This window comes from Alosa pseudoharengus, unplaced genomic scaffold, assembly GCF_046254945.1.
Source record: "Alosa pseudoharengus isolate Yale_2024_CS ecotype anadromous, Long Island Sound unplaced genomic scaffold, YU_APseudo_1.1 YU_APseudo_1.1_scf_2, whole genome shotgun sequence".
In the NCBI taxonomy this organism is placed as follows: domain Eukaryota; kingdom Metazoa; phylum Chordata; class Actinopteri; order Clupeiformes; family Clupeidae; genus Alosa; species Alosa pseudoharengus.
In genome coordinates this window covers 4,575,331-4,589,137 of record NW_027468663.1, presented here as the reverse complement: position 1 = coordinate 4,589,137, position 13,807 = coordinate 4,575,331, and positions in this window count along the sequence as shown.

Here is a 13,807-nt window from a genome sequence, read left to right as displayed (position 1 = left end):
GTATGCATTCTCTCTACAATTAAAGGCCTCACACCAAGAACGATAACTATAAACAAATATCGTTCTCATTAATATGAATGACGACGTTCACACATAAACTATAACGATAACGACATGAAGAACGATAACATTGGGGATCACTTTCAGAGCGATTTTGAGAACAATAAAAAGCTAATAGCCAATCAGAAGAACCCATCGAATTTTAGGCGTCACATTCATTAACACAAGGAGAGACTTTGGCTATCGTTGTTCAGTGTGAACGCTTTTATCATTAATGTTATGGTTATAGTTATCGTTCTTGCTGTGAATGTAATTGAAGTATGCAGCTCTCCATTTTGAAAACCATCTGCCAAAAACACCTCACAACTGTGTTGAGGTGAATTTCTCTCCACTGTATTTACATACCTGCAAACTCAGAAGGGCTGAAAAAGGTGACATATTTCCGAAAGACGCCCCCCCGCGCAGAAGATTTGAAAAAGATTTTACATTTTAACTATTTCCATTACATGGACATAGGTAGACCTGCAATAATGAATATTGAATATTATCATATTATATTATAATAAACGTGCAGTAAGCAGAATTTAAATATGGCTGCATTTGACACTTTTACATTTTAAAATGACATAGTCCTAACAGTAGGCCTACCAGCTGTTTTGAGTTAAGGCCATGTTTAGCCTAATTGAATAACTTAATGATGGAGAAGATATTTTCAGACCTGCCATCCTTGAAGAAATGTCAGTACTACCTCAAACAAGGGAAAACACATTGCCCACCTTGGCCTTCATGTATGCAGCCAAAAAAAGACCAAACAACATAAATGTTGACAATCTGTTTTAAAGCCTAATCCTTATCTATAACAATCACTAGTGTTGATAGAAAGGGACTGTGGATATCCATTTTCTGGTCTCTATTCTAGCATGTCTGGTTTTTTAGTACCTCTTTTCAATCCATTATTATTTGATATTTTTTTGTGAAGAAATACATCTATCCCTGCAATGATCACATTCCAACTAAACCCAGGAAAAAAATGAACTGTAAAATTTCACAGTAAAACAATTACATTTACAGTTCAACTTAAATTTGTTATATAGTTCTACCATTGCCTTTACAGTTTGACCATGAATATATCATAACTTGACTATGAACTCTCCCATTACTATGAACTTCATGGTCGCATGTCTGATGCGGACTTTAAAGTTTACAGTTAATAAGTAAAGATGATGATTGACTGCAATTTCTGTATAGTCAGACTAAGGTTTTCATAATTATGAGGTTTACTATAAAGTTTACAGTTCAACTAAACATTTTCAACTTCAAAAGTAAATCACATTTCTGGGATAATACCAGACTGTATGAAATAAAACATGAATTCACTCTGTTTATATCCTTCACATTCCTGGGGCCTATTGCACAAAACTAGGATAAGGGATTAAGCCGGGATATCTTGGTTATCCTGGCTCAATTTATCCGTGATCCAGTTGCACAAAAGCGATAGAGGAAGGATAGGGGGCAGCAGGATATGTTATGGTATAAATCACCATGGCGATTTATTCTGTGGAGCTAGCCTGCTCCAGACCAGGCTAAGTTCCAGGATCTATTTAATCTCATCCCTTATCTCAGTCAGCAGTCACCACAAACGGAAACCAATAGTTATTTCACTGCCCACTACACATTGTTATCACATATACCTAGACCCACTGTCATTATTTAAACGTTTGTGATCATTAATTAACTTTTACATACTCGCCATTCCCGACCTGTCATGCGACAATGTGACGTCACGGGAGTGCCTAACCATTTCACGTGTGGTGGTCGCGGAACTAGTTGCAATATTGTCCTTAACAGAGGTGTGGCTGTTTGTTGCTTTTGTGAGAAGGCTATCTACCTACTTTACACCGTAGAAGAAGCAATGAAGCCGCTCTAGTTGCCATGGTGAATCAGTGAATCTGTGATCGGTGGCGGGGTCTATTTGAGGGAGCCGTGAGCGCGCACTTATCCAGGATAGGTTTCACCTGGCTTGATGAATCCGTGTCTGCTCATCCTGGCTTGCTCGTTGTGCAACCAATTAAGCCTGTACGCTCTTGTTTTGGATTCATTGAGCGCAGCTCAGTAACTTATCCCGGATGTCTTAATTCAGCTTTTGTGCAACAGGCCCCTGTGCTACCTCTATGCCATGTTTGATGTGGTCATCAAATAGGCTATGTTTACTTACTCACATGTTAGGCTACTTGTATCGACTAAAGTTTAACAACATGACAGAAAAACAAACTTTTGATTAAAGAACACAGTGTCATCCATTATCACTTATCATGAACACATTAAAAGCGGTCATGGTAGAACTGTTAATAAATACTTCATGGTTGAACTGTAAAAGATCCATAAGTTGACAGTGTTACTATGAACTATCATAGTGAATTTTACAGTAAAACCATCAAATTACCACAAATAAATGAATGAGAATAGCAGCACTCTTTTTATGGAAGCCTTAGCTATGTAGCTATGACATCATGTGTGCAGGAAGACCATCTTACTCAATTTAGCTCTAATATTCTCAGGGTCCTTGACTCTATATAGTATAATAGCACCTGCCAAGGTTAGAAAGACTTCAGTAAACCTAAAACACCATGGAGGAATATCACAACAGTAGCAAATCAGAAGAGAGAATGTAGGAAAGCTGAACGTAAATGGAGAAACACTAAGCTTCAGATTAACTCATCTTCAAAAAGAGATTCCACATATATAACTCTGAGTTATGTATAGGGCCAGGCATTCTTCATTAATTGTAACATTATTAACACATTAATAACTCCCGTGCTCTTTTTGCCATTGTTGATAAGTTAACAAATTCCCCAACAGAGCTACCTCAAGATTTCAAGTCAACAAAAATGTTTAATGAATTTGGTTCTTTTTTTCATCATATGAAAATATTAGAGTTCACCACAAACCTAGACAAAATGTGGCCTCCTTATCTGAATTTACTGCTACGATGGCCAAACCCTTGAAAACCCTGTGCTGCAACTTAGTTCATCTACAGTACCTGCTGTCTTGACGCTCTGCCTACAAACTTCTTTAAAAGTGTTTTCAGCTGTTTGGCATTTTAGCTTATGCAAATTGTGAACCATTCTCAGCTCAGGCATTTTCCCAGCAGCACTTAAGACTGCAGTTATAAAACCTCTCCTGTTGTGTTTGCGGTCAAATGTGACCGATTGACAATTCTTTTCTCTCAAAAATATTGCTACCTTATTCTGACTACCATGAGGCGCCATGACTTAATACAGGGCATCTGAACACACAAAATAATTTTTGATAATTTTCATGACAATTTGTTTTATTTAACACCCATGTGTATTCCCGGTCTCAAATATGACTGGCCATTAGAAATGAATGGGTGAGAAAATGGTCAGTGTATAAAATTGAATCCAGACACATACTTATTGATTAGATGGACTGTATGTGTGCTTCTGTACATTAAAACACCCTCACTCCCCCTCTATGCTTCTATGCCAGCCCCCACTGGAACCTTTACCCAATAGAATCTTCCCCTTTCTGACTTGCATTAGCTCAGGTCAATGAGGCCCACAGGCCATAAATAGCAAATGGAAGTTCAATAGGTCAGGGGTCCCCAACCTTTTATGTACCATGGACCGGTTTGATTCCTATTTTTTTTTCACAGACCGGGGTTCGGGGGTTCCATGCATAGGCTATGTGTTGTGCATGCATTACTTCAGCGGTCCCCAACCACCGGGACATTCCTAACCGGGCCGTAGCCTACGACATGAGTTTTTTTTTTAAATGCATGCAAACTAAACTAAATTTAATTCGCAATAATGTCACGTTTTTACATGGCATAGGCCTATATGCAGTTGTTTGATTGCACGCATGTTTGCATTTTGCAAGGTCTATTTTCTTACGTCTGTCTGTCCTGCCTTCAACACTTTTACATACAGTATTGCCTTCAGCGCTGCGCAGCCTCAGGTCAGCTGACTTCACTTGATCAGTTCTTGGCGAACGGTAGTGTCACACGAAGTTAGCTAAACTGCTAGAATGAGCAATAAAAAACAAGCATCTTTAGCAGGTCACTGGCCAGAGTGTTTGAGTTGCGAGAGCCGCTGCAGAGATTTCTTACAGAAAAAAAAGTCACCGTTAGCTGCACATTTTAGTGATGAGGACTGGGTGTCAAAACTCGCTTACCTGTGTGACATATTCGGGTTGCTTAATGACCTCAACCTGTCACTCCAGGGGAGAATGACTACTGTCTTTAAACTGGCAGATAAAGTCGCTGCATTTAAAGCCAAACTTGATTTGTGGGGACGACGAGTAGGGGTGGGCGATATATATCGTCTGCGATAATATCATGATTGTTGTTTTAACGATGTGCAAATTGACATTATCGAGTATTTAAATTACTTTGGGGAAAAAACACTCGAAATCACGCACTCATAGAAGACTGATACATTCCCAGGAGGTAGGCTATGCTGGAGAAGTGCAGCAGAGCAAGTGTCACGTGATCACTAGTGGGTCACAACGTTGTCCCACGCAGCCTAATGTTTATTTTGTGCAGAGAGAGCGAGAGTAGCCTACTTATGATTTTATGCGGCTACTTCTGTTCAAGTAGCATTGTATGATGAGACAGTCACGTTTTTTCCTACACGGTATTATATGGAGAGAAAACATTAGCCTTTGAGTATTTTAATAGTCAGTTGTAAACAAATAACTATTCTCTTCTTTTGTAAATGGACTGAAGTTCACTCTAAATATCTACGTTTACCGATTATGCTAACCGTTAGCATCTTTATGGGATTTCTCATATACATTAGCCATAAGCTAATGCATTAGTTTCTATTCTGTAACTTGGAATGCTAGCCTACGTGATTGCTCTAAAACAAAACATAGAAGGAAATAACTGAGATGTAGGCTACTCTGTTGGTCTGCTCTTAGTTTTACAGTGAATCCTATGTAAAGGTTTGAAAGGAACTTCAGCTTCAAACTTTCTTTTGGGAAACTGTTAGGCCTATTCATCTTCTCTAATGTAGATGGCTAGACCATGTCATTGCCACACACGCAAGTGGGGGCAGAATTGGAAATTTGTCATAGAGTGACAATGCATTGGTTGATTTGGTTAAAAAGTCACCGGTTAGGTTATTGGTTATTATTGTAATGATGCTATTCATAAATAATGAGCTGTAAAGTAACTCAGACTTTAACAAAAACATTTTTTTAAAGGATATCGACTAATTATCGTTATCGTCAAAATCACAAAAAATATCGAGATATTATTTTTTGTCCATATCGCCCACCCCTAGCTACTATGGATTTATAACAACTTTGGGTGCTGAGATATCATGCAAAACATGAGTACCTTGATCTCACCCCCCACAGCACAGACAATCTCTACTCTTTAAAAACAGCCCCGACAAGATTCTTAGCAATTCTGACCTTTTGACGATCAAAACTATCTCAGGAACAGAGATATGCCCCAAACAGCCCCTACAAGATTCTTGGCAATTCTGACCTTTTGACGATCAAAACTATCTCAGCAACAGAGACATGAAACTGCCCCAACTGGTCCTTGACAATTCAAGAACTTCAGTGCATTCTCCTCCAAGACTTTGGGATGCCTGGAGCCATAGTGCTCATGTCCCCAAATATGTTGCTGGATGCATTGTAAGCCATTCTAAGCTGTTACACACGCCAAAGCTGTTTTGTCATTCAAAATAGGGCATTGGTCTTCACAACTGAACGTAAATGCCCCCCCTCCCCCTTAACAAATACATCTATCCCTCATGTTATGTTGGTGTCTTTCTGCTCCTCTCGTGTCTACTGAGGCTGCAATGATCACATTCCAACTAAGGGGCGGGTAATATAATAATATATCATATATCAGAATATTCTATTACTGTTAAGCCCATTATGAATATTAAAATACGCTAAATCATGTGTCCTGTACCATAGCTACATGTATGACCTTTGCAGCAAAAAAAAACGCGTGAGAATCTGTTTGGTATTCAGTGAGATATGATTAATTAAGTGCGCTGACAGCTCATCGCACCGGCCAAACAGATTACACTGAGTGGAGTGGATGACCGGTCCAAGATGGCGGCTCCACGTCTCGTCAGCGCTAGTAGGGAGTAGCGGTCGATGCAGCGTCTATGTATATTATGTCTATAGAGTGGTGAAGTCCCGCCCCTTCTACTTCCGCTCCATGGGACCTATCTTTCAAAAAATTATGAACGGGAGTTAATGGAGAGATAACAATTCTTTTTTGGTCCAGTTTGAATTGTGCCACGAATTTCACATATGATGTGTGTGAATTTAAAAGATAATTTTTCACGTTAAGAAAGTACTGTTGTTCGATAGACTTCAAAAGTTATGTTGGTTTTGTGCGAATCCACTCAGTGGACTACATCTCTCGTCTCGAACGATGTACGTCACCAACGTAATGAAACGATAAGAGCTGTTATGCTAGTTAACGGTTGCATCTTGCTGCCTGCTATGTCACTTAACAGTATGTAATGTACAGTCTATGGACGAATACAACTTACCTGATGTGTTTAATCCTCTGACTCATGGTATTTTCTTCGGCAAGGAAAGCCCAATTAAGACCTGTTGCTGGTATGCTTGTACAATCTAGTGTGGCTGTGAATGAGCTAACGTCACTAGCGCGACTGATGGGTTTGTAGTCATTGGAATTACGATCTTTCACAATGTTGTAATTCAATAGTTACGAAACAAACTGCAAATGTCTTTACATGAAAAATTGTCTTTAAAATTGACAAACATCATATGGGTAATTCAAGGCACAAGTCAACCGGGACCAGAAAATAATTTATTTTTCGCCATAGACTGCCGTTCAAATTTATTTGAAAGATAGGTCCCATGGAGGCAAACGGAAGGGGCGGGACTTCACCACTCTATGCCCACACTAGTTCACGTTATGATTCTTCAGCTGAATTTGTTTGTAGTATCCATGGCAACTGGAGGACTACACGTGGGTTTATTTTAGCCTACACGAGTGAATTAACTTTCAGAAAACAACTATTTCGTAGCCTATTATATCACAAATAAGTTTGCTTGTTGTACCAGTTAACAGAAATAGCTGTTTTCCTGAAACCTGACTCTGATAACTTTTCGTCTGACTCCGTTACTTCTGACAGCGGTTTTCCTGAGACCTGACTCTGATAACTTTTCATCTGATAACTTTTTGTCTGACTCCCCTTTTTCTGACAGCGGTTTTCCTGAGACCTGACTCCTTTTTATCTGATGTCTGAAACCTGACTCTGATAACTTTTTATCTGAGACCTTTTAGTCTGACTCCGCTTTTCCTGAGACCTGACTCTTTTTCATCTGATGTCTGAAACCTGACTCTGATAACTTTTCATCTGACTCCGCTTTTCCTGAGACCTGACTCCTTTTCATCTGATGTCTGAAACATGACTGTGTAATTCCGTAAACTTGACAGCGGTTTTCCTGAGACCTGATGCCTTTTCATCTGATGTCTGACACCTGAGTCTGACAGCTGAGGATGTCCTAAAATGTACACCGTACTAGTGATACCTAGGTTAACGTTACGGTCCAATACAATCGCTAACGTTACCGAACGCAGAATAACACCAGGACAAGGATGAGGGCAGCATCACAGCAGCAACGGTCATAGAAAGGCATTCGTAAAAAAAAGAGACACATTTACTGAACGCTTGCCATAACTTTAATGGTTGTGGTTTGATATTACATCTGACAGGATGCTATCTTGCAATCAAATCTAATTCTTTAAATCACATGGACGAAATTACATGTTTAAATCATTAATTTTTTTGGGCTGGCATGCGTCGACAGCTAATCGATTAACTTTATTAACGTTAGGCTAGATCCGTGTTACTCATTGCGCGGCTCGTCAAGCTATAACTGGTGGCTCGCATGGCAGCTTTGGCGAGATTTCGCCAAATTTGGTTTAACTCATTTTGAGTAGGCCTAAACTGTTCGCCAAAGGCCATCATCTCTGGCCCCAGGTTAATAAAAACAAAGGTAGGCTAGGCTCTGATTTAGCCTAGTCTACTGTATGACTTCAACGAGGTGATCTTTAGTTTCGTTCTGCTTACAGTATCTCACTGCCACTTGCAACGCCTTTGAATGCAATTCGCTGCCCTGTTTACCGGTGTTGTGTGCCTTCTGGTTTTACCCACCTACTGGTTTCCTTGCGCGTGCTCGCGTTGCTCACCACAGCTGCAGGAGTTGTCAAACATTCGCAAACAAGTTGTTTTCGGCGGATTTGAAGTCGCATTTCATATCTATCCCATGATCATTACACTACAATCACTCGTACAAAATACATGTAAAATAAAGGCTATAATTTTGCACTTTATAGCATTAAAATGGATTCGAACCTGCAATAAATACGCACACCTATGAACCAGACCGACCTATTCAGCGCATTATCTCTTTGAGCCACTCCAATTCGCTGAAAACTGTCATCAATCACCTATTAATTAACCACACAAGCAACATTTTGTCTTGCATTAGGTGACACAAATGGTATTGCCTTTATCTTATAACTCCTTGTCTGAGCGACTATCAGGCCTATGGTTTTGAAAAGTCAAATGTTCCCTGAAAAAAGACATTTGTAAGAATGTTTATTGACTTGAAAAATACGCTAATTTTTGCAAACTCCCTTCATTCAACTCTTGAAGACATCGCGGTCTGGTGCGCTAAAATGTAGATCGTTTCTTCTGTCGTACCATTTAATTTCTAAGAATTTAGGTCTACTAGACTACTACTACTAGACCTACAATAACGTCATCACCAAATACATATTTTATTTTTATTTGATCAACCACAAAGAGTAGCATAGCCTACTGTGCACAGTGCAGCAACAGAGACATGAAACTGGCCCAACTGGTCCTTGACAATTCAAGAACTTCAGTGCATTCTCCTCCAAGACTTTGGGATGCCTGGAGCCATAGTGCTCATGTCCCCAAATATGTTGCTGGATGCATTGTAAGCCATTCTAAGCTGTTACACACGCCAAAGCTGTTTTGTCATTCAAAATAGGGCATTGGTCTTCACAACTGAACGTAAATGCCCCCCCCCCCCCCCCCTTAACAAATACATCTATCCCTCATGTTATGTTGGTGTCTTTCTGCTCCTCTCGTGTCTACTGAGGCTGCAATGATCACATTCCAACTAAGGGGTGGGTAATATAATAATATATCATATATCAGAATATTCTATTACTGTTAAGCCCACTATGAATATTAAAATACACACAACCATGTTTCCTGTATCATACAGCTTTTCTACTGGGAGGTTTACAACTTATTCTGAGTCAATTTACCCAAGTTTGTCACTAAACCACATAGGCCTACTTGGAATACCCCTCAGATGTCTGAATGGCACTGATCTCACTTAAATGTTTATGGAACCTTTCTGTGAATAATGCTGTTGATGGAACTTTTCTGTCAACTGTGAACTATATTTAACTCATTAAACTTGTATCAAACTAGTTTTGTCTATGCTGTCAAACATGGATTATGTTCCCAGTTTTGATATCGGACGTCAGGTCACTCTATATCATATATCAGAATATTCTATTACTGTTAAACCCACTATGAATATTAAAATACGCTAAATCATGTGTCCTGTATCATAGCTACATGTATGACCTTTGCAGCAAAAAAAACGCGTGAGAATCTGTTCGGTATTCAGTGAGATATGATTAATTAAGTGCGCTGACAGCTCATCGCACCGGTCAAACAGGTGGAGTGGAGTGGAGTGGATGACCGGTCCAAGACGGCGGCTCCACGTCTCGTCAGCGCACTGACGGCCGTAGCAGCCTAAGGTAACCAGTTTTAGATGAAGGGCAACCACTTGTTTCAGATAGCCTGGACAACATGTTACCTGGGTGTTGCCTACGTTATTAATTGACGGTAGCCTACAATAGTTAATTGTATCGCGTCACAGCCAGGTATTAGTTGGCTCAAGGAGTAGGGAATCAGGCTGGAGAGAGTCGTGCATGTGTTGCTTTTGCGGGATCGAATCCAGTTTAATGCTAGTTTTCAAAACATATATTTTTTTACGTCTTTTGTCCGAGTGGCTGTAATGTAGCCGAGTGCTCATGGCGTATATGAAAAGCGACTTCAAACCGCCTAAAAACAACTTGTTTGCAAATGACAACTGCTGCAGCGCATGCACACGCAAGGAAACCAGGAGGTGGAGAAACCAGAAGACACACAACACCGGCAATTCTACAGCGGACTTAAACTGCCACCTTGTGGCGATAAGTTGTAATACATTTCACGCAGCTGCTTGAATCACGGAAAGCGTGAATGAAGTGGCCACTTCTAAATGGGACCCATTGTATGTGGTAACACAGCCAATACATTTTTTCAAATGTGCTTCATAAACATACAATACTGCACTACAAAAACGCAAACATCTGAATTATACTTCTCCCTTCACCCAAATAATGAAGGTGAAAGAAAGTTATTAAGCCTTAATGGTGCTTCCTAAAGGGGGTATTGTCAAACCTGGCAACACAGCCTGCATGCCATGTGGCATTGTTTACAAAACTTAACTGCAGCGCACGTTTGCAGGCACAGGCAGGCGACAGTTCCGCTAGGACCAGGTGTAACATTACCCAGTAACGTTATTGGCTGTGTTATTTCTTTTTTTGTGGGATGTCCAATTTATATGTAGAAATGCACATTTGCAAAGGTGACTTAGTATATTGTCGTAAAAGTGGCTCTCCTTTTGATTTTGCACTGCCAATATGGCTCTTGTGAAAAAAATAGTGAGGATCACTGGGCAAGATTCTACCTGCGTAGGAATCAAAAAACATTGCCGCCTAAAATGTTTCGGCCAGCAGCTAACCAGCTAACATCGGCTATTAAATAAATCAAACAAAATAGGGTTTCCAATATCTTCCAAAACATTTTAGTTGTTGAATCAGCAAAAAACTTCTAAACAGCCTGAAAATACTAACGTTACTCCTGCCAAAGGCTTCAAATTCCTTTGAGAAGTCAGCTTCTAGAGCTAACGTTAACGTTAGCTAGTGCTTTCTACAAGTCAGCCATTCAAAATAATCTTTAATATCGAATAAGCACTTTCAACATCAATATCGGAAACGAGGGTCATTGAGCTCACCGGTTAAAATGGTTAAAAATTAAGTTAGAGTAGGATGGCATGACGTTAATGTTAGCCTAGCTAAATAGCAATTTTCGCCTTGTTAGCTGTAGAACTAACGTTATGCCAACTGTCACTCCCTCCAACTTGCCAAGTGTTTGGTTCACTTACAGTAAGGATGCCATGATAGTTTTCTACAGAATGTAGATTCTAGTGCTAGCATTTTTCAGTTATTAGGCCTAGAATCTATACAAGGACTGTAGTTGTTCTTACCTTTTGCGAGATGAAAGCAGCCTCTTCCAGTGCGTCCAAGTAGGTAATCGTGGAGATTTGAGAAGAATAAAACTAGTCACAGCCTAACCTTTTTTTCTGTCACGTTTCAACTTTTCCAACGGCTCTTGGGGAGGAGTTTCTTTGCGCAGGCGCTTACCACCAGAACTTTTGGTGCAAAATCAAAAACTATTAAGTTTTTTAACTAAGTAAACATTTAACTAAGTAAAAAAAAAGCTAAACAGATTGTAAAGCCACATTAAAATGGTTTAAGGCTCATTACGGAATACTAACACATTACCCTAATAGATTTTTTAAATATATATTGTTAATTTTATATAACTGCAGTAACCAGCATGTCATATCAACATACTTTATCGTTGTTTTTTTTTTATATATATTTTTTTTATTGTGGCCCAGTTGGGACCCATGTAGTGCCCATGTTTAGTTTTAGCATGGCATATTTTATCTGGGTTGCCCATGTGGGCCCCAACATCAAAGCCCACTCTAAGCCCATGCCCAGCTGAAGCCCAACTAACCCAAGTAAGGCCCATGTGGGCCCCACATGGACGTGTTTGCTGGGAAGGAACAGCTTACTATGCTGAAGAGTGACGACGACTGCGTAGCATGCAAGAATATCCCCAAGAAATGTTTGACAACCTGTGGCCTAAAACAATATTGGTGGTTGCATGCAGGTTGCATGTTAGATCTGAAGTGAAATGGGTCGCGATGGTCTGTCATTTTTAAAAAGTGGGTCCCCAGAAAAAAACTTTGGGAAACACTGGCCTAAGGTGCAGATTAAAACATTTGAAATCAACTTTGCACATGCAAACCTAGTCTATATTTAATTTAATAATGTCTGAAATTGTTTGTCTCAAACAAGTTTATTTATGGTTTGGTCTAATAAAGACAATCTTAACATGGGCTCTACACCGTGTTCCAAATTATTATGCAAATTGGATTTAATTGTCATTAACATTTATTTTTTTGTTTTTCAATTAATGATATTGTGTCTCAGGGACCTTTGGATCATTGAAATCAATCTCAGACACAGTGGATGGTATGACATTTCGTTGGTCGATCAAGTGGACGGTTGGAAGGTTTAGACATGATTCCCGTGCCATACACCTCTAGACAAGCACCCACCATTAGCATAGCTTAGCATAGTTCATTGAGGTGGGCAGTTCCAGCTAGCCTATAGCACCAAAAAGTGCTGTGCGTCGGGGTCCGGTTCGTCCTGTCGGGACTTATTTTCCCGATAATGACCGGTATTCTATACATTATCCCTTACTTAACAAATGGCACAACCCTTACAAAAAATAGTTAAGTTAATGCAGTTTTTTTCGAAGTGCAGTGTAGTTATACTACAGTAGGCCTACAGTAGTATTTTCAAAATACTGCATTTGTCAAAAGTGGATGGCGCTAATTGCTGCCTCTGTCAGTTGTCAGCTACCCAGAGGAGTGAACCACCCACTGAATAAGGTTCAGTGGCACAGGGTTACCCCTACACACAGTTGCGTGCGTTGCAGTGCCAGACATCCCAACCTGCAAAAAGTAATTTCAGGGAGCTATCACTAGCTTTCTAATATCTATGATTTCAGAGACTGTCAGACGAGTCCAGGAAGTGACATCAAACGCATCAAAATGCATCATAGACAAAGATGGTTGATTACGAAGATACTTCCTGAGAGGCCATTTCCTGTCCCTGGGAAATGTATGCAAATAGGGTAGCAGTAGTACACGCCCCACATGAGGGGCCACTATCCCCCATTTATGCAGTGATCGGGCTCCCTTTTGAACATTGAGGTCTATGGCAGAATCCAAGAATTTCCCAGAATTTGTCAAAGCCTTATTTTTCTGAGCAATGGATGCACATTTCGGACATGGTATCATGATCTCCAAACCCTCCTCCCCATTTCAGGAGAATGTCGTGACAGTATGACCCTCCAGTCGGGAGAAAATCAACATTAATGAAGGTGTACACCAAGTTTGTTTTGTACTCCGGCTCCTGTCTGGCGTGGAACAGAGGCGTTCAAACGTCAGTCATACGTCAGTGACACGCCCCTGTGCAGGCAGGGACTGAACCAGAGCCCGTCTCTGACTGAACTCCACTTTGCCCTCATAGACATGAACTAGGACGACCCATCTTGCTACGCATTAATTATCTTTGTCATAGACCTCTGAAGTTCGCCTACAAAAAAGGCCATCTTTGCCTATATAAGGAGATCCGGTTGTTAATTGAAGCTAACTACCTATGGCAAGTTGCATTGCAAGTTAGCTCTGGGGTAGCAAAAATCTAAGTGTGCCGCCTTCACGCACCGGAGATCACAGTATCCACTCGAAGGCAGAGGACAAAAGTGTGTTTTTTCATCCCCGCGAGAGTTTAAAGGTGCCATGTGTAATGTCCACCAAAAAATCA